This window comes from Populus euphratica, unplaced genomic scaffold, assembly GCF_000495115.2.
Source record: "Populus euphratica unplaced genomic scaffold, PopEup_1.0 scaffold710.1, whole genome shotgun sequence".
Classification (NCBI taxonomy): Eukaryota; Viridiplantae; Streptophyta; class Magnoliopsida; order Malpighiales; family Salicaceae; genus Populus; species Populus euphratica.
Window position 1 is genome coordinate 37,573 of NW_011500584.1, and position 19,286 is coordinate 56,858.

The following is a 19,286-nucleotide window of genomic DNA, read 5'->3' on the forward strand; positions in this document are numbered from 1 at the left end:
TCACTAGCGCTTCTTTGATAATTTTTATGATTCCATTGTCTATTCAACATATATGGCCCAGTTTTTTATGCCACATCATTGTCTTCTCTTCTGCAGGACTGGTTGATGCAATTAATGCTTCTACCCTATAATATGTTTCTCTTATTAATATAAATATGTTTGCAACTATTTTTCTTGCCTTTAAAATCACTAGCGCTTCTTTGATAATTTTTATGATTCCATTGTCTATTCGAATCTTACAACCAAAACTATCAAATTGTCTTACGAAAAAAAAATTCTTCTTTAAGTCTTTCACATGTCGCACTTCTAAAATAGTACGAATTAAGCCATCATACATCTTTAATTTGATGGTGTCAATGCCAACAATCTCTAAAGCATAATTATCACCTATGAACATTGTGCCTCTAGAAATGGGTTCATATGTATGGAATCAATCTCAATTAGGAGTCATATGTCATGTTTCTCCTAAATCCATTAGTCAGACCCCAATGAGCTCTTCTCTATTTATAGAGATTGTCGCTACTTCACTATATAAAACCTTTTTATCTTCTGAGGTGTTTGCAACAAATCCTTAAGGTTTTGATGACTCTACAGTATTCTCTATACCCTTTTTAAACCAACAATCCTTTTTGAAATGCCCCTTTTTATCATAGTTATAACATTTCATAGTCTTCTTACTTCTTGATTTGGACCTCCTCTACCTTTGACTCACACTAGAGCCACGCTCCGTTGATCTTTCTCTTGACATCAACAACACCTCTGCTTGGTTTGAATTGTTTCTATCTCCTTTGTTTTTGCCTCTATTTTCTTCTTTCAAGATAGCGGCTGCAACATCATCGAAGACTATAACATTTCATAGTCTTCTTACTTCTTGATTTGGACCTCCTCTACCTTTGACTCACACTAGAGCCACGCTCCGGTGATTTTTCGTAGAAGTTCTGCACGTTCATTTTTCTCTATTTGTTGACCCAACGTAGTGAGTTGTGAAAATAGAGTTCTTATTATGTTGATGTGGTTAGTCACTGACGTAATTTCTGCCATTCAAAGGTATAAAGTCTCCGCTTTAAAAAAATCTTATTGTGCAAAGACTTGGACTAGTATAGCTTTATTAGAGTATCTCATATCTCTTTAGTTGTTTTCTTCTCCACCACACTCGATAATACTTCATCAGCTAATACTAAATGTATGTTAGCAATAGCATTGCCATCCATCTTATTTCATTTTACATTATCAGTGATCTCCACGGGTCAATCTCTAATTACTACCAGGCAATTGTTTTTCCTTAAGATTGTCTTGATTCTCATTTTCCATAGTGAGAAATTGCTCCTCTTAAACCTCTCAATCTCGTACTTTGATGTCATTTTATTCACCATGATCTATTCAGTTATCACCTTTTTATAGATCTGTAATGCATACATAAATAATATCGTGTGAATAATACTTCACTCAGCAAGTTTCCACCGTACAAACAGTCCCGCTTAAAACCCAATCTCCAAATAATACTTCACTAAGCAAGTTTCCAAGAAAGATTGGAGGGGTCACAAACAGTCCCGCTTAAAACCCAATCTCCTTAGACAGAACTTCTTAAACTCTATTTAATCACCATACTGACTTTCTATATACGTCAAAAATAACATATGTGAGCAGTACTGTATGGATGAACAGTACAGTAATTGTATACACGAATAACTTTTGTGTATTAACAGTACAGTACTTGTATACACGAATAACTTTTGTGTATTAACAATACCAACCAGGAAGGCTCTGATACCACTGTTAGAATAATAGCATGCAAACCTGACAAGATAAAAGGTAAGAGATAGGATAAAATGAGAAATGAGACACATAAGAATTTACGTGGTTTATCCAATTAGGCTAAATCCACAAACAAGTATAGAAGGGTTATAATGAGTAATGTGGGAATTACAACCTCTCTTAAATAATAGAAAACAACTAAGAATCTCTCTATTATTAGGAGAAAACACATTACTTACTTTCTCACAAATACCTCACCTCTCTATTATTAGGAGAAAACATATTACTTACTTTCTCACAAATACCTCACAACTTTATGGAATTACTCTCCTCTTCTTCTCTCTATCTTGAGGTGCAAAATAAACTCAGAGACATTGCTTATTTATAGGCAAAAATAAGGGGAAAAAGGCCATAAATTATGGCACCAATTATACCATAAATTATACCAACAACTCATCTTCACTCATATTCCATTAATTATATCAACAACTCATCTCTAATTATACCAATACCTCCATTTATTTTTATCTTCCACCAATTAATTTAATAAAGTGGTGGCTTATGTTCCCCTGTCATTTTAAGGAACATAATGGAGAATCCAGCTTGGTATATGCAATACACACCGTACCAAGCTGAGATATCTCAGGGTAGATTGGAGTCTTTGCTCAATTACCAAAACCATGATTACGGATCTTACTGGATTGCCCATGTCAAACGCTTCATTGCTTGATGAAGGGACTGCTGCTGCAGAGGCAACGACAATATTCTTAAGGGAAAGAAAAAGACTTTCATTATTGCTAACAATTGCCACCCTCAAACTATTGATATTTGCAAGACTAGAGCTGGTGGTTTCAATCTTAAGGTAGTCACCACAGATCTTAAGGATATTGATTATAAATCTGGGGATGCTTGTGGTGTCTTAGTTCAGTATCCAGGGACTGAGGGTGAAGTTTTGGATTTTGGCTAGTTTATAAAGAAAGCTCCTGCTCGTGGAGTTAAGGTTGTTATGGCATCGGATTTGCTGGCGTTGACGATGTTGAAACCTCGAGGTGATATCTTTTGGGCGCAGATATCGTTGTAGGTTCGGCTCAGAGGTTTGGTGTTCCAATGGGGTATGGGGGTCCTCATGCAGCATTTTTGGCTACCTCGCAAGAGTACAAGAGGATGATGCCTGGTAGAATTATTGGTGCTAGTGTTGACTCTTCGGGAAAGCCTGCTCTGCGTATGGCAATGCAAACTAGGGAGCAGCATATTCGCAGGGACAAGGCTACCAGCAACATCTATACTACTCAAGTAAGAAATTACTGTTTATACTGTTTTTTTTTTGTTTAATATTTTGAGAAATGCTTGTATAAAGTAATGAAACTTATTAAGTTGCCCTGTCGTTTGACGAAGTTACGAGACAGAGTGTGCCTAGCTCATAATCATTGGCCCTTTGCACATTTAAGCTGGTTGTTCTTTGGTTGAAAGGAATCTCTTGTTTTGTTTAGGCTTTGCTTGCAAACATGGCTGCAATGTATGCTGTCTATCATGGACCTGGAGGCCTTAAAACCAATGCCCAAAGGGTCCATGGTCTTGCTGGAGCGTTTGCTGGACTGAAGAAACTTGGGACAGTTGAAGTACAGGGCCCTCCCTTCTGACACTGTGAAGTTTAAGTTTGTTGATGTAACTGCAATTGTTGATGCTTCTTACAAAAGCGAGATAAATTTGAGGGTTATAGATGCAAACACTGTAAGTGTGATCCCATCTATTGTGTAATTTGACTAATACTCTATGTCATGTAATTATGAGAACATGGTTTGCTTTCAGATTACCGTTTCCTTTGATGAAACAACCACCTTAGAGGATGTTGATAAACTTTTTGAAGTTTTTGCTGGTGGAAAGCCTGTGAGTACTACTCTGCTACTACATGTTCTATTAAGGTTGTCACCACAAATCATAATCTTGAAAATAATACTATGCACTTCTTTCTTTCAAATGTCAGGTCCCTTTCACAGCTGCATCTCGGGCACCAGAGGTTCAGAATGTGATCCCATCTGGACTAACAAGGGAGAGCCCTTATCTGGCTCATCCAATCTTCAACATGTATAGACTATTCCTCAAAATCTGAAACTACTCAGGGTTATTATTTGGAAGCCACTCTGATTTCTGTTTGATTTTATCAGGTACCATACCGAGCATGAGCTGCTCAGGTATATGCATAGACTACAATCAAAAGATCTTTGTGCCATAGTATGATTTCACTGGGATCTTGTACAATGAAATTGAATGCTACAAGTGAAATGATGCCAGTGACATTTCCTAATTTCACTGATATTCATCCTTTTGCGCCATGTGAACAGTCTCAAGGTTACCAGGTACATAGTTCCACATGTTTCTTAAACAGAAATTTGAGACATGCTGTGCTTTTTGGTGTACGCGAAAAAATCTTGTGCAAGATAAAGCAAATTAACCTTTGTTCAATTCCGGTATTGTCTCAGGAAATGTTCAATGATTTGGGTGAACTATTGTGTACAATTACTGGGTTTGACTCTTTCTCATTGCAACCTAATGCCGGTGCTGCTGGAGGGTATGCTGGGCTTATGGTTATTCGTGCCTGTCATAAGGTACGGTGATGCCAACTATTCAATAAAAAGACTGCTTATTCCTGCAGCTGTTGCTTTTAAGAGTGGCCTTGGCAGAAATGCTTCATGCCTTTTTATTTGAGACTTCATTTTCTGTGGGGAGCGAGCTCAATTGCATTGAGTTGTACTCATCGAGACTATGTGAAAGCATGCCTCAAAGTCAAACCTCGTTGTTTTGCTTTGACTCTCCGTTAAAAGAATTCTCACCTCAGAGAGTATGGGTTTTAAAATAAGTTGTGACCCTTTTGTATCATTAGAATCTTGAAAATATCTAGCCTTTAGTGTAATTGACTAAAGGATAACTCTTTAACATTAAAGATTTTGATATCGTTCCTATAGTTGTGTGCCCAAGGACCAAACCTTACTGTACATCATCAAATCTCGTGGGGTTTCTCTGGGTTGCATATGTGGCTGTTTCTTATGATTCTCATCTGAATGAATACAGCAGGCAAGGGGAGATCATCATCGAAATGTGTGCATTATACCTGTTTCAGCGCATGGGACAAATCCTGCAAGTGCTGCCATGTGTGGAATGAAGATTGTTTCTGTTGGAAGAGATGCCAGGGTAACATCAATATTGAAGAGCTAAGGAAGGCTGCTGAAGCCAATAAGGACAACCTATCAGCACTTATGGTCTGAAGCCAATAAGCCAATAAATTTGATTCCTTTATTGATTTAGCACTTATGGTCTGAAGCCAATAAATTTGATTCCTTTATTGATTTAAGTTTGTACTGGAAAAAATTCAGTGGAAGAGAGGTTGGAAACTTCTCATTTGATTTCAATTTCTGTTAAATTTAAAGTTACATATCCCTTGACTCATGGAGTCCATAAGTCTATAAAGAAGGAATCCATGAGATATGTAAGACAACTCATGACAATGGTGGTGAAGTATACATGGATGGGGCTAACATGAATGCTTAGGTCTGTGTTGGGAATTTCAGATCGATGGTGTACTGATAATTACTCATTGAAGACTAAATATATTGATACAATATTTAATATGGTTTGGCAAACCGTCCACATCTATGGGAAAGTTTCATATTATTAGAGATAGAGAAAAGATAAAATACAAATACATAGAGGAAAAGGATCACATCCACTCTACTTAACTCCCAACTCTCATTACTGCACTTACAGCTATTGCAATGGCAGCAAGGCTGCTGCCATTGCCCTTCTCTCTTGCTCTTCACTCTCTTACATGTACTCACCAGTCTCTCTCTCAATTTGCTCTCTAAAAGTATGTCTCTTTTATAGGCATTAATGGTAAGCTTCTTCAGCATATTTTTCAACATGGAAAGGAAAAGAAAGCCATAAAATATGACATCAATTATGTCACAAAATGTGCTTCTACTTTGTATAAGTGGAAGTAGGGTATTTGCCACAATAATGACAATATCTTAACAATCACCCCTTTTATCATTTATGTGGGCAATTGTCTTCTTGTTTTTTCAGCACAAGCTTATATCCTGCAACTTTTTCAAGCTTACCATTCTGAAAGTGTCTGCGGCCAAGTTTATAGCTACTCACCAAATCTTTCAATCACCAGAATCACCAAAGCACGCATTTTCTCACACCAAATGATTACTTTAACCAGATGGTCTCTCGCATCACACATGAAGAGTATTAACACTTGTCTCTAGGATATAACATTCCCCTTCGAGTGTATCAACCATGCTTGATCCAAAATGATTTTTCAAGCCTCACACCAAGGGTTACAACACCCCCTCAAATGGATATTTCCAAGTACAATAGTCATTGAGTACTATTTCAATGTGATCATAAGCTCACCACTCTTCCAAGAATTTACTCATCTTAGAATTGCGTCTGCCATCTGTTCCACTATAGAAACCACGCCTTACTTTTCCATGAATCTCCCGCTCTTAGTCTCAAGAGTTCAAGTAGCTTTCCACCTTTAACTATGGGGAAAACCCATCAAAGGTTGATCCATATATGTCTCTATACTATGAGTATAACAATGTCATTACCAAACTCACCACCTTGACAAGAGTCAACTTGTTTTAGGAATCTGCGCATGCCTTCTACTTTTACATAGCAGTCGCGTCTTAATGCTCCACAAGTCACCCACTTATTGTCCAAGTCAAAAGTTCTTCTAGCTTATTGACCTTAAGCATAGGGGCAATATCCAGGAAAATCAATCCGACATTTGTCTCCATACTCATCATAGCCACTACATTTGCTATCCATACACTTGTCCGCTCATATCCAACCATCGCATTAGCTTTGAGGCGTTCTGAACTTGGGCTCCTATCATGGCCTTTACACCTTCTCCTGAGGTATCTCCGTTTGTCATTATGAGGCAGTCTGATCTCAGGCTCATCTCATGGCCCTCACACCTTCTTTCTAAGGTGTCTTTACCCATTGTCATATGGCGATCTCATCCTCCTTTAGTTAAAATGTTTCAAAGTGGCTTCAAGATTCCCTACCACCATGTTTCTTTCTAAGGTGTCTTTACCTATTGTCATATGGCGATCTCATCCTCCTTTAGTTAAAATGTTTCAAAGTGGCTTCAAGATTCCCTACCACCATGTGGACTTGGGAGAGATTACTGCCACTAATCACATAAAAAGAGAGAGTTGCGGTACATTCCTCGCAATCCTCCATCTCAATTTCTATGTTTGGAGCTTCTAAACATTTTTGCTTGATAGCTCCACCTACATCAACTCTCTTTGGTGTCTTTGTCTTTCATCATATATGGTTGCACCAGCTCAATTAAGTGTTTCTAGAATAGCTCATCTTTCCATCCTTGCATGCATTAAAAAGGTCTTTGCCTATTGCCTTTATCAAGAGCACAAGAGACTTCTTTTTGTACATCCTTCACACGGTCTTTACTTTGAGCTTCATCTGGGAACTCTTCTTCTCCTTGTAGCTGTCATCTCATTACAGTACCTAATTAGATCTTATGGGTACTCCTGCACAGTCTTTGTGTGCCCTCATGCAATTTTTGTTATGTAGATTCTTCATATTCCTTGTTTATGTTTGATAGCAGCTCATCCTATCACAACATCTATTCAAGTCAAAATAGGGTGTCAATGTTTATCTCCTTACTGTATTTTTCTTCCATTATCAGGGTCTTTATCAATTCTACCCTCGAGAAATCACAGTCACCGAATCTAACTTCTTTGAAGAAATCACCACTCCATTAAATCCTTGAACATATGGAACCCAACTATTTCTTTGTGCCGTCATCTTATTAGTCTTCAACAATTTCATTACAAACTGTTTTAGTCTTCAATAATTTCATTACAAACTGTTACATATACAAAAATAGTACCATATGGATAATCCTTCAACTAAGCAAGTTCCTAGAAAAGATTGGAGGGGTCACACCGGTCCCACTTAAAACTCAATCTCCTAACCAGAACTTCATCGACTATTTCTATCCATCGTATTGTCTTTTCGTATATATAACCATTTGCTAGCATTGTTACAACTTTCCTTTTCAAGTGATCTGGGGTATTCTTGTTTTATACCTAATTTCTCAACATCTAGCGAAACTACCAGTGCTTAGATTCGTCAATTGGTCTTCATAAATTCTCCACCTCAAATCATCCACATGATCGGGTGTCTAGTGTGTCCTAATTTTTCCTTCCCTCAAGGAAAGTAAAATTTCTCCACTTAGCAATTCAACATATGTAATTGAGCAAACATGTATGATTTCTTCTTTTTTATCTCCATTGACCATCAAGATGACCTTCAGATGCCTTCTAATCAGGTAATCTCTGTTTTAATAATTCACCACCATCATTTTCGGTCCATATCTTAATGATCAGACCATATCATTGCATCTGTAACAATCAAATTAGCTAGAAACAAGTCTGAAATCGTCAAAATCGTATTTCAAAAGGCTAAGATTTGATCAAAACAATTATAGCTTAATGAACGACCTAGATTCAATCTTATATCCTCTTCCATGTAGAATCCGCTACACTAGATCTTATACCTCAGCTTACGGCTTGGCTCCAACTTAGCTCAGCTTGCAGCTGATAATGTGGCAGATGGGTCCCATAGTGCTGATGTGTCAAATAATTAGGCCCTGACATGGCATGACAACTGTGCATGTTGACGTCATGCTTATAGCATGATGACATCATCCTTATCCATGTTAGCCACATGGGTCAAGTCACCTAGTATTTGGGTCGGGTCAGCCCATCTTGGCAAAAAAGACGTGTGGCTCGCGTGTGGCGCATCTATACGTATAGACAGCTCATCGGCACATGCAGCTATGTCCAACGTCTAAATTTTGTGTCGTTTTCACCAATGCGCTCGTCTCTTCCTCCTTTATACAGTGGTATGGTCAAAACATAATTTCGATTACTTTTATTTTTTAGCAAAATCAACCACCACTTTAAACCATGTGCTTTGATACCAATTATTGGGAATTCCAGACCGGTGGTGTACTAATAATTGCTCATTGGAAGCTAAGCACACTGACACAATATTTAATGTGGTTCGGCAAACCACCTACATCCACGGGAGAGTTCCATATTATTAGAAATAGAAAAAGGATAAAATACAAATACATAGAGGAGGAAGATCACATCCACTCTACTCAACTCTCAGTTCTCATTGCAGTAATCTCATTGCTGCACTTATAGTTACTGCAATGACATCAAAGTTGTTGCCATTTCCCTTCTCTCTTACTCTCTATTCTCCTATACACATTCACCACTCTCTCTCTCAATTTGTTCTTCAAAATTATGCCACTTTTATAGGCATTAATGGTAAGTTTTTCTAGCACATTTATCAATATGGAAAGGACAAGAAAGCTATAAAACATGACATCAATTATACCACAAAATATGCTTCCACTTTGTACAAGTGGAAGTGGGGTATTTGCCACAATAATGGCAATAGCCTAGTGTGTTCTCAAACTATCTACATTGGGTTTTGCCATTCCATATATTGGTTATTTATTAACATTTTACTTCCTGTAAGCTTTCCTGTTTGATATGGTCATTTTACTTCATAGAATATTTTCTGTAGAAGACAAACAGCTTCGACACCCTTCGATTCTTATATGCACCTTTTGTGCCATGAGTTTTGGTTGTTCTTTGAGTAGAGAAGGTATCAGCATCCTAATGTTCAAAAATTCATTCTATGCCATATGAGAAGAGTTACACTTTGTAGGGTTGTGAATCAGACTGCTAGCCAGACCATGATGTCTTCTTAGTAATTCAAATCAGGAATGGCTTTGCATCATTTTGCTTTATAGACTGCATTTCAAATTTATGAGCAAATTATAGTAAAGCAAAGATGTGGAGCTGAACTTTTAGTTTTCTTTATCCCGTGCTTTTCATTCTTGAAGATTCATGGTACCTCCATAAAGCATCCGTGGGGTTAACTGAATAGCTCATGTCATCTGAACATCAAATTTCACGGAAATGTCTGGATTAGAACTATGTAAATGAGAAATCTGTTGGTGAACATGTTACATTTTGATTTTATGTTCTTCGTCCTTACAGGTTGGTCTCACAAGCCCAGGTTTTATTGGAGCTGATGTTTGCCATATCAATCTCCACAAAACATTTTGCATTCCACAATGGAGGGGGTGGTCCTGGCATGGGCCCTGTTGGTGTGAAGAAGCACTTAGCACCATACCTATCTTCACATCCAGTGGTAACTACCTCCTTCACCGCGAACAACTTCATCCGTATCTTCAGACTTGTTTAGCTTCTAAGGATGATGTGACAATGATCGGAGAAATGCTTCCTTAATTTTTATTGGACTTGAGATATGCATGAAGAAACTATTTTCATTCTTTATTGCATCTAGCATCATCCAGCTGGTAATTGGAAGATGCTGCTTGAAATTGGAGCAAATCATTTCTTCTTTTTTTGAAGTCATATTGCTTGATCTGTTTTTAGTAGTCATCACTCGCGTTGTATGTTTTTTTATGGAATTATTACTGCCAAATGTCTTCGTCATCATGTTTTCATTGTTCAGTTCTTAATTTCTTTGTCATTGTTCTGTATCTATCTATATACCACCCCCTGAACAAGCTCAGCCACTTGGCACCATTTCAGCTGCGCCTTGTGGCTCTGCACTAATCTTGCCAGTATCATACACTTACATAGCAATGATGGGTTCTAAGGGCCTAACTGATGCTTCAAAGATTGCTATACTGAACGCAAAATTAACAATATACTAAAAGGCGTGGGGAAAGCACTGTAGCTTCCCCACGCCTTTTGATTATACTTATATATAATAATTATTATAATTATAATTATCATTATATTATATTCTTTTTTCTTTTTTTTTTTCTCTTTTATGTTTTTATGGGTTTTTTTTGTTTGTATTTTTTTCTTTTAATGAATTTTTTTATTTAATTTAATTTATTAATGATAAAGTATTTTATTTAGTTATCAGACTTTTATAATATGGATCTATGTTTAATAGGTTAATCTCATTTAACCAGTCCTAAAATTTTATTTTATTTTATTTTATTTAGCATCTAAGTTTAATAGGTTAATCTGATTTAACAAGTCCTGAAATTTTATTTTATTTTATTTTATTTAATTTTTTTTATTTAATTTCGTTTGTTAATATTAAATTTTTATAATATATATTTTAAATTTAACATATTAATCCAATTAATTATAAATTAACCTATTTTTTTTTTTTTAGCTATCAACCTTTCGAATCTAAAATTTAAAGGGTTACCTAGGACATGGTAAAGCGTCTGGAGGTAATCAATCTTTCCTTGATTCGCTTTCTTGCTGTTGAGATTAATTTATGAGTATCTTGACTCTCTGATTTCTTTGTCTAGTGGCTTGCTTCTTAGAATTACTACCCCACTCTTTTCCGCGGTGTCACTGGAATAGTTGCCATGAATTCATTGTGGACTTGAGAGGCTTTAAGGTAGTTGTTGTTATTACATGTCTGTTTCTTAGTTATTGCCCTTCTGAAATGAAGCGAGTAATCGAAAACATTCGTTTTGCAAACACTGCTGGCATTGAGCCTGAAGATGGACTATGGATTTCATGCACCTACAATGTCATGGCCAGTTCCAGGAACACTGATGATTGAGCCCACTGAGAGTGAAAGCAATGTAATATCTGGAGAGGATTCCTCGCCTTTTTTCATAACCCAATCCCGTCCCGCCTCTCCCTTTCTCGCATACTGAGTTCCAATCGTATTTGACATCTTTTGCAGGCGGAGTTAGACAGGTTCTGTGATGCACTTATCTCCATTAGGGAAGAAATTGCAGAGATTGAGAAGGGAAAAGCAAATATCCACTATTGTAACCCAATTTTGGCCTCATTCATAACCAAAAGCTAATATCCACTATTGTAACCCACTTTTGGCCTAATTCATTACAATGAACTATTTTTTAATCCATAATCATAACATACAAGAGGGGAAGGGGGCTCATTAGCACAAATCTCAAATGTTCTATCTCAAAAGTAATTGCAAGAGACCAAGGAGGAAGAAAGAGGCGCTAGGAGAGGTCATTGTTCATTTGGATTTTAGAGAGGCGGAAAGAAGAGGTGGAGGCTGCCGACGCTAAAGATTGACAGATCAGGGCGATAGGGACTGGAGATAAAGGGTGTCAGTGTCTTCGGTTTTCGACGAACCGACTTTAGAGGTGGATCCTGATGAAGCCCTTGACTAACTTGAGAAAATAAGTATTGATTTGGTACCACACCGAGCAGTCAACTGAATTTACATGCAGCGACAACTGTCAAGCTCAGAAAAATAGAACCATGGGAAAGAACAAGAGATGGAGGGGAGGGGGCGTGGGGTGTGGCTGCAGTGCTCAGTAGTTATGGGTTAGGTGAAACTTCCTTCTATGCTTCGTTTTTTTTTTAAGTCAAGTTTGGTTGAACGGTTCAATCAGTTTCAACTTTCTTAAATCATAACTGAACTGGATTGAACGTTTTGTTTTTTTTTTTTTGTTGAATTGGTTTGTTTGAATTTTTTCATCTTGGTTTAGTTTTTTAATTATTTTTATTTGTTTTTTTAATTGATTGATTTTTTTGAATCAATCGTGGTCTTAAGATAAAAAAATAAAAATTGTGAAAATAGAAATGATTTATTCTCTTATACCTCTCCATATTTTATATTTTAATCTCTATCATTCCAACAAAATATTTTTTTTTGTATTTATTCTAGAATTAGAGGTGTTTAAAAACATTGACTTATCTATATTATATTTTTATTCATCCTGATTTAATTTATTAAAATTAAATAATATAAATATTTATAGATGATAATAGATTTAAAAAACTTATAAATAGATATTATGAGTTAGATGTAGGGTGTGATTTTTAAAACCTATTCAACTTGTATAATTTAATGTAAATAACTTAGCCTTTTGTATAAATAATATTTTTCCTTTTTTTTTTTCCTCTTTCTCACCTTTGCACTCACAAGCACTTAGCACTCACAGCCACTTCTCATTCTTTTAATTTCTTTCCTTTTAGTTCTCCTCTTCAAATTTCATATTCTTAATTATCTATTATAACTAATATTCTTCACAAGTAATGAACTTAAAAGTTTGTTTTGAATTTTGATATACAAGTTTAATTTTTTTGATTTGATAATTAAGAGTTCATGAGAAAATAAATGAAAATTTCAAGAATTCACATTGAATTTTTTTTAGTCAAATCATAAACCCTTAAATATTTTGTAGTGTTTTCCTATTAATTTATATTTATATTATATTGCACTCTAACTGTTTAATAAAATACTTGATTGTGATTTTTTTTTATTTAGTTTTTTTGAGGAAAATATAATAATTTCTATGTTGTCTCTAATATATGTATTTTAAAGGTTTTATCTAATTCTAGCAATTATAACCTAATTTTTTTTTAAGAATTATCAAAGAATAAAAAAATTAATACACCTAACTTTTGGAAATTTGCAATATCCACAAAAATTTTAACCCAACTAGATTCATCCAACCCATTTAAATCCAAAAATATAAAATGGGATGGGTTTGGATACAATTATAGGTTAAAACCTGATTTACTATTTCCATAACCATCCTTACTTAAAATATTAACAAAACACAATCCTAATATATTAATATTTGATCATACTCCCGTACATCTATTCCATACTAATCAAGTCCAAGGTGGTGAGGAGATGATTTATTCTCTGATACCTCTCCAAATAGAAATAGATTTATTTTATATTTTAATCTTTATCATTCCAACAAAATATTTTTTTTTATATTTATTTTAGAATTAGAGATGTTTAAAAAAATTGACTTATTTATGTTATTTTTTTATTCCACCTGATTTGATTTATTAAAAATAAATAATATAGATATTTATAGATGATAATAGATTTAAAAAACTTATAAATAGATATTATGAGTTAGATGTAGGGTGTGATTTTTAAAACCTATTCAACTTGTATAATTTAATGTAAATAACTTAGCCTTTTGTATAAATAATATTTTTCCTTTTATTTTTATTTTTTTTCTCTTTCTCACCTTTGCACTCACAATCACTTAGCACTCACAGCCACTTCTTGTTCTTTTAATTTCTTTCCTTTTAGTTCTCCTCTTCAAATTTCATATTCTTAATTATCTATTATAACTAACATTCTTCACAAGTAATGAACTTAAAAGTTTGTTTTGAATTTTGATATACAATTCTAATTTTTTTGATTTAATAATTAAGAGTTCATGAGAAAATAAATGAAAATTTCAAGAATTCACATTGAATTCTTTTTAGTCAAATCATAAACCCTTAAACATTTTGTAGTGTTTTCCTATTAATTTGTATTTATATCATATTGCACTCTAACTGTTTAATAAAACTTAGCTGTGATTTTTTTTATTTAGTTTTTTTGGGGAAAATGTAATAATTTCTATGTTGTCTCTAATATATGTATTTTAAAGGTTTTATCTAATTCTAGCAATTATAACCTAATTTTTTTTAAGAATTATCAGATAATAAAAAAATTAATACACCTAACTTTTGGAAATTTGCAATATCCACAAAAATTTTAACCCAACTAGATTCATCCAACCCATTTAAATCCAAAAATATAAAATGGGATGGGTTTGGATACAATTATAGGTTAAAACCTGATTTACTATTTCCATAACCATCCTTACTTAAAGTATTAACAAAACACAATCCTAATATCATTAATATTTGATCATACTCCCATACTAATCAAGTCCAAGGTGGTGAGGAAAACTTTTTCCCTATAGGTTGGAAGGAGGTTTGAGGATCCATATTAATTTAAAAATATAATATATATTTTCTATTTTCTATTAATATTTATAGTTAATATGCAATGAAAAATTAATATTAAGTATATATAAACATTGAGTTTGAGTTTAACATGACTATCATATAGTTAAATATAAATTTAACAAATTCATTTTGAAAGATGAATTATTCTAAATATATACAAGATGAAAGACGGAAAAAAAACAATAAATACTAACTAAAATTAAAAGGTGTGGAGAAATTATTATTTACTAACATTTATTGCATTGTTAATTACATTAATAACCCATAATGTTTGCTTTTTTTTTTGTTATTTAATTTTTTAATGATTTTTTTCAATTTTTTTTGTTGATTCCATCTTTTAATATTAATTAAGATGATTGAGAATTGAGTTTTATAATTTATTTTATTTTATTTTTTTCTATAAATTTAATATAGTTTATGGATTTGTCAAGTTAACCCAAGTTGCCCTAATTTATAAGTTTGGTTGGGTATCTTTTTTTTTTTTAATAAAACTTGATTTTTTATCGTTTATTTTTTTATATAAGTAAAAAAATAGTTTTAGAAAAAAACTATCTTTTTAATTTTATAAAGTTCATGAACTTATTCATAAATTTAACTAATTGGGGGCTTATAGATCTAGGAAATTTAACCTTTTTTAATTAATTTTTGTTAATTTTATCCATAAATATTAAATTAATTGAAAATTCAGTTTTATAATTGATTTCATTTTATTTTTTATTAAATTATTATAATTGAATTTTCACTATCTCAAATAAATTAATCCATATACATATCATATTGTGTTGCAGTGTTATTTCCTATCCATATCCTTGTTTCATAATTAATAATTTTCTCAAAAAATATATAAGATATATTTTTTCAAAATTAATAATTTTGTGTATCTTACCAAATCTTTTAAATCTTAAGGCATATATTTCTACTTATGCTAGTGAGGGATGAAATCTGATTTCTCTTTCATACCTTCCTAGATTAGGACTAGAGATGTCTGTCTATAGGACGGTGCATCCTCCCCGGCAGGACCAGTCAATCATTCCCTCGTACATAGATCTGGGCTAAGTTTGTGTCCTTTCTTTATGGACCAGCCATGCGCCTTCCAAGACTAACCCAACCTTACATTTCCCCTTGCATAGACCTTGTCGTGGGCTAGCCACATATCCTCGTTGATTGACTTTGAATCCTTCCTTGGCAAACTTGCCACGCGTCCCCTGAGACTAACTTTGAATAAAGAAAAAAGAATGAAAGAACGACTGAAGTACAATGGGTAATAGGAGGCAAAAACCAATATTACAGATATTTTGAATTTATGAAGCCTAAGTTAGTTTAGACAATTTATACTTAGATTCCAAAATTGTATCTGTTAGAATTTTATTTAAAAAAAAAAAAAAGAAGACCACATTAGAGTGAACTTTTTATTTCACAGGTCCGTATGACCACAGTTTTTCAAGAAAATTAGTAATTTTAGCCCGTGTATTTAGACATAAAATGTACTTAGAGATAAGTTTATAGACATTTCGGTTATATATATATATATATATATATATAAAAGCATTGAGGTAGCATGCATGATCCCCTTCGTGGCATGAGATGTTTAGCTGATAAGTTTATAAATTAGATTTGATATAAAAAGGACAGACACCCAAAAGTTTAGGAACAAATGAGTAAAAATACGATAAATCAATTAAAATAAATAAATAAATAAAATAAAACTACGAAAAATAATTGATTATAATATTTAAAAAAAATTGATTCAATTCAGTTTTAATTTTATATATTTAAAATAAAAAAACAAAACAAACAAAAAATAACCCATTAAAAAGTTTTAAAAAGTCCAAAAAAAATATAATTTTATATTTTTAATATAAAATAACTAAATTAAACTGAAATCGAATTAAATCAAACCAAGTCGAAACAGGTTGATTGGATTTTAACTTTTAATTTAAAATAATTAAATTTAAATTAGATGATTAAAACCGTTTTGTTTGGTATTAATTTTTTAATATATATTTTATAAAATTTTAGTTTAAATATTTTTATAAATAAAAAACACACCAAACCAAAAATAATTACCAGTATAACAAACCATAATATTCGAGTGTCTGAATGGCTCCATCCGAAAGGCTAATTAAGAGACCTGAAGCTTGGTGGTGATCCCAAAGATGTCAGAACTTGTTTTCGAAATCAAAATCCGCTCTTAAGGATCTGCTTAACTGGCCAGCTTGTTTCTCCTGAGGAATTATATCTTTCTTATTTATCATTTCCTTGATTTCTATATACATTAATTGAATATTTTAGATTTGTGGGTGATTTTTAATTTTCCCATTTTGTCCTTATTTGTCCAGGACAAACTAGCTATTTATAGGCATTTGGTCATCAAGTTTCCTTCTTGTTGTTTATTTTACAAGTTTTTGAGCGAATTATGAAATCAAATATCTTGCTTTGCGTTGGGTCACTTTAAACTTTAATAACTAGTCTTTATTGGCTTGGAACTGACTTCATCAGGAAGCATCTTACGTTTATCGATGAAAGCTCTTTTTATTTCTTTTTAGGAATAGCTATGCTCCATGTGTGTTGGTCCACAGGGCTGATTTTAAACAAGCTATTTATAATCTATATAATATAATAATGATTATTTATGGAGAACTTAACATTACAGGATTGAATCCACAATCAAGATAACTATGAATCAAAATATATCAGCACTTGAGTTAGCTATGTGCTTGTAAGGTGTGTAATAAATTCAAAAATTAATTATAATAAACTAATTTGAATATCCCAAGTTTTATATATATATATATATATAAGCTGAAAAAATATCATGTTAATGTGGTATAGTTATGATGACTTCTCCAAATCGAAAGAAACAAACCATAATAAATTAGTAATAATTTTATCCAAATATTTTTATTTGTACAAGCTAGACTAATCCATAATTAATTTAATTTAAATTTCAATTTTAATATATAAAATCAACATTTTATATAAAGAAAGCAAGATTGCAATCCTATCACATAAGACAAAATAGATAAAAGGCAGGTGTAAATACATAAATTGCCCCCCAAAAACCCTTTTTTAATAAGTTATATGTGACAGGGGTATATTAGTAATTATACCTCTACAAGGACACCAAGGGTAAAATTGTAATTTTACCCCTCTCCATCCTTAATTCCCTACTGCCGGCACTAGGCTCTCTGCCCTGCAACGACAACCATTGTTATTGCTGCTAGCTAGCAACTTGAGGGATAGCCCCTCGCGTTGGTGCTAGGGCTGCTACCAGGCAAGCGCTAGCAAGGCAACAATCATGATCTATCGCCTTGTCATGCCTTGTAAACCAATGGCGTGCTAGCCTGTGAGCTAGGCCAAGTGCTCCATCGGCTAGCAATACTGCTAGCGGAGGCGCATCGATCATAATTTTTTTTTTTTTAATATCTACTAAATTCTACCTAGATTCACAAAAATCTAACCATATTTAGCAGAAATAGTACACATTCATTTAAAAAAAAACAAGAGAGAAAATATAATTTTGGAAATATAATTATGTATATAAAATTAATTCAAAATTAACGTCGATAACTATTAAAGCATATAATTAATAACCCTAATTATCTAACGATGACTCTAATACCATTGTTAGGTTTCCAAGTATTATACATACAATAAAAATAAAAATAAAAAAATTATTTGAGAGTTCCTAGGATCTTTTTAGACATATCTAGAGTTGTTTATGGATTTATTAACTAAAAATTTGATTTTCTTCAATTTTGAATAATTTTTTATAAGGCTAGGTTGATTCACATGAGTTATCAATGATAAATGTTCTATATTTCTATTTAGAAGAAAGGAATTGATATGCCTAGAGTGCTAGCTCTCTATTATGTGATTCATATAGTGTTTCTATCAACTAAAAAAATAAGAGATATAATTTATTATTTATAAAAAAAATATAAAAAACCCTATACATGAGTAAAATATCAATTTGTCTCTTAAATAATATGCATATATTAATTTAAGATAATTGTAGAAATTAACTCAATCAAGTCCTTACTTGATTTTTCTACATGTTGAAATATATTTCATGAATTAATTATATTCTAGTCCTTAATTTTTAAAATGTATTTTAATCAAGTTATACTTAATTATATCATTTTAGATTAATCTATGACTAATGGTTATTAATGTTTGTGACCCATTAAATTTATAATATGATAACTCAAATATAAATTATAATTTTGATTAAATAGAATTAAATAAATCAAATAATTAATTAATTTGTATTAATTAGCAACGTATCATGATCCCTCAAATATTAAAAAAATCATTATTAGTTAACTTAACATTTCAGTGACTGGTTTTTTAATATAATTAGTATTATTTTATCAATAATATTCTGATTTAACAATAAAGCATGAAGTATATTTGCTATATTAAATTATGTTTGTTTTATACATAATAGTCATTAATTGTTTGAATAAGATTTTAAACTCTTTTCAAATCTTATTCTACTTTGTTCAATGATTTCTCGGTCAATAATATTTATGAATAAATAAAATATTTTTTTTCTAATTCACCTAGAATGATGAATCTTTTTTTAATCACTCAAATGCTTTCATATAATTTATATTATACTTAATATATATCCCTTCGTTGCCTTAATTAAAATAATATGTAATAAGA

General features: G+C 32.6%; 1 pseudogene; it reads left to right on the forward strand.

The window, feature by feature from the left end:
• The first annotated feature begins 2,337 nt into the window (after positions 1–2,337).
• On the forward strand, positions 2,338–10,012 carry LOC105115516 (glycine dehydrogenase (decarboxylating), mitochondrial-like; annotated as a pseudogene).
• Positions 10,013–19,286: the final 9,274 nt, after the last annotated feature.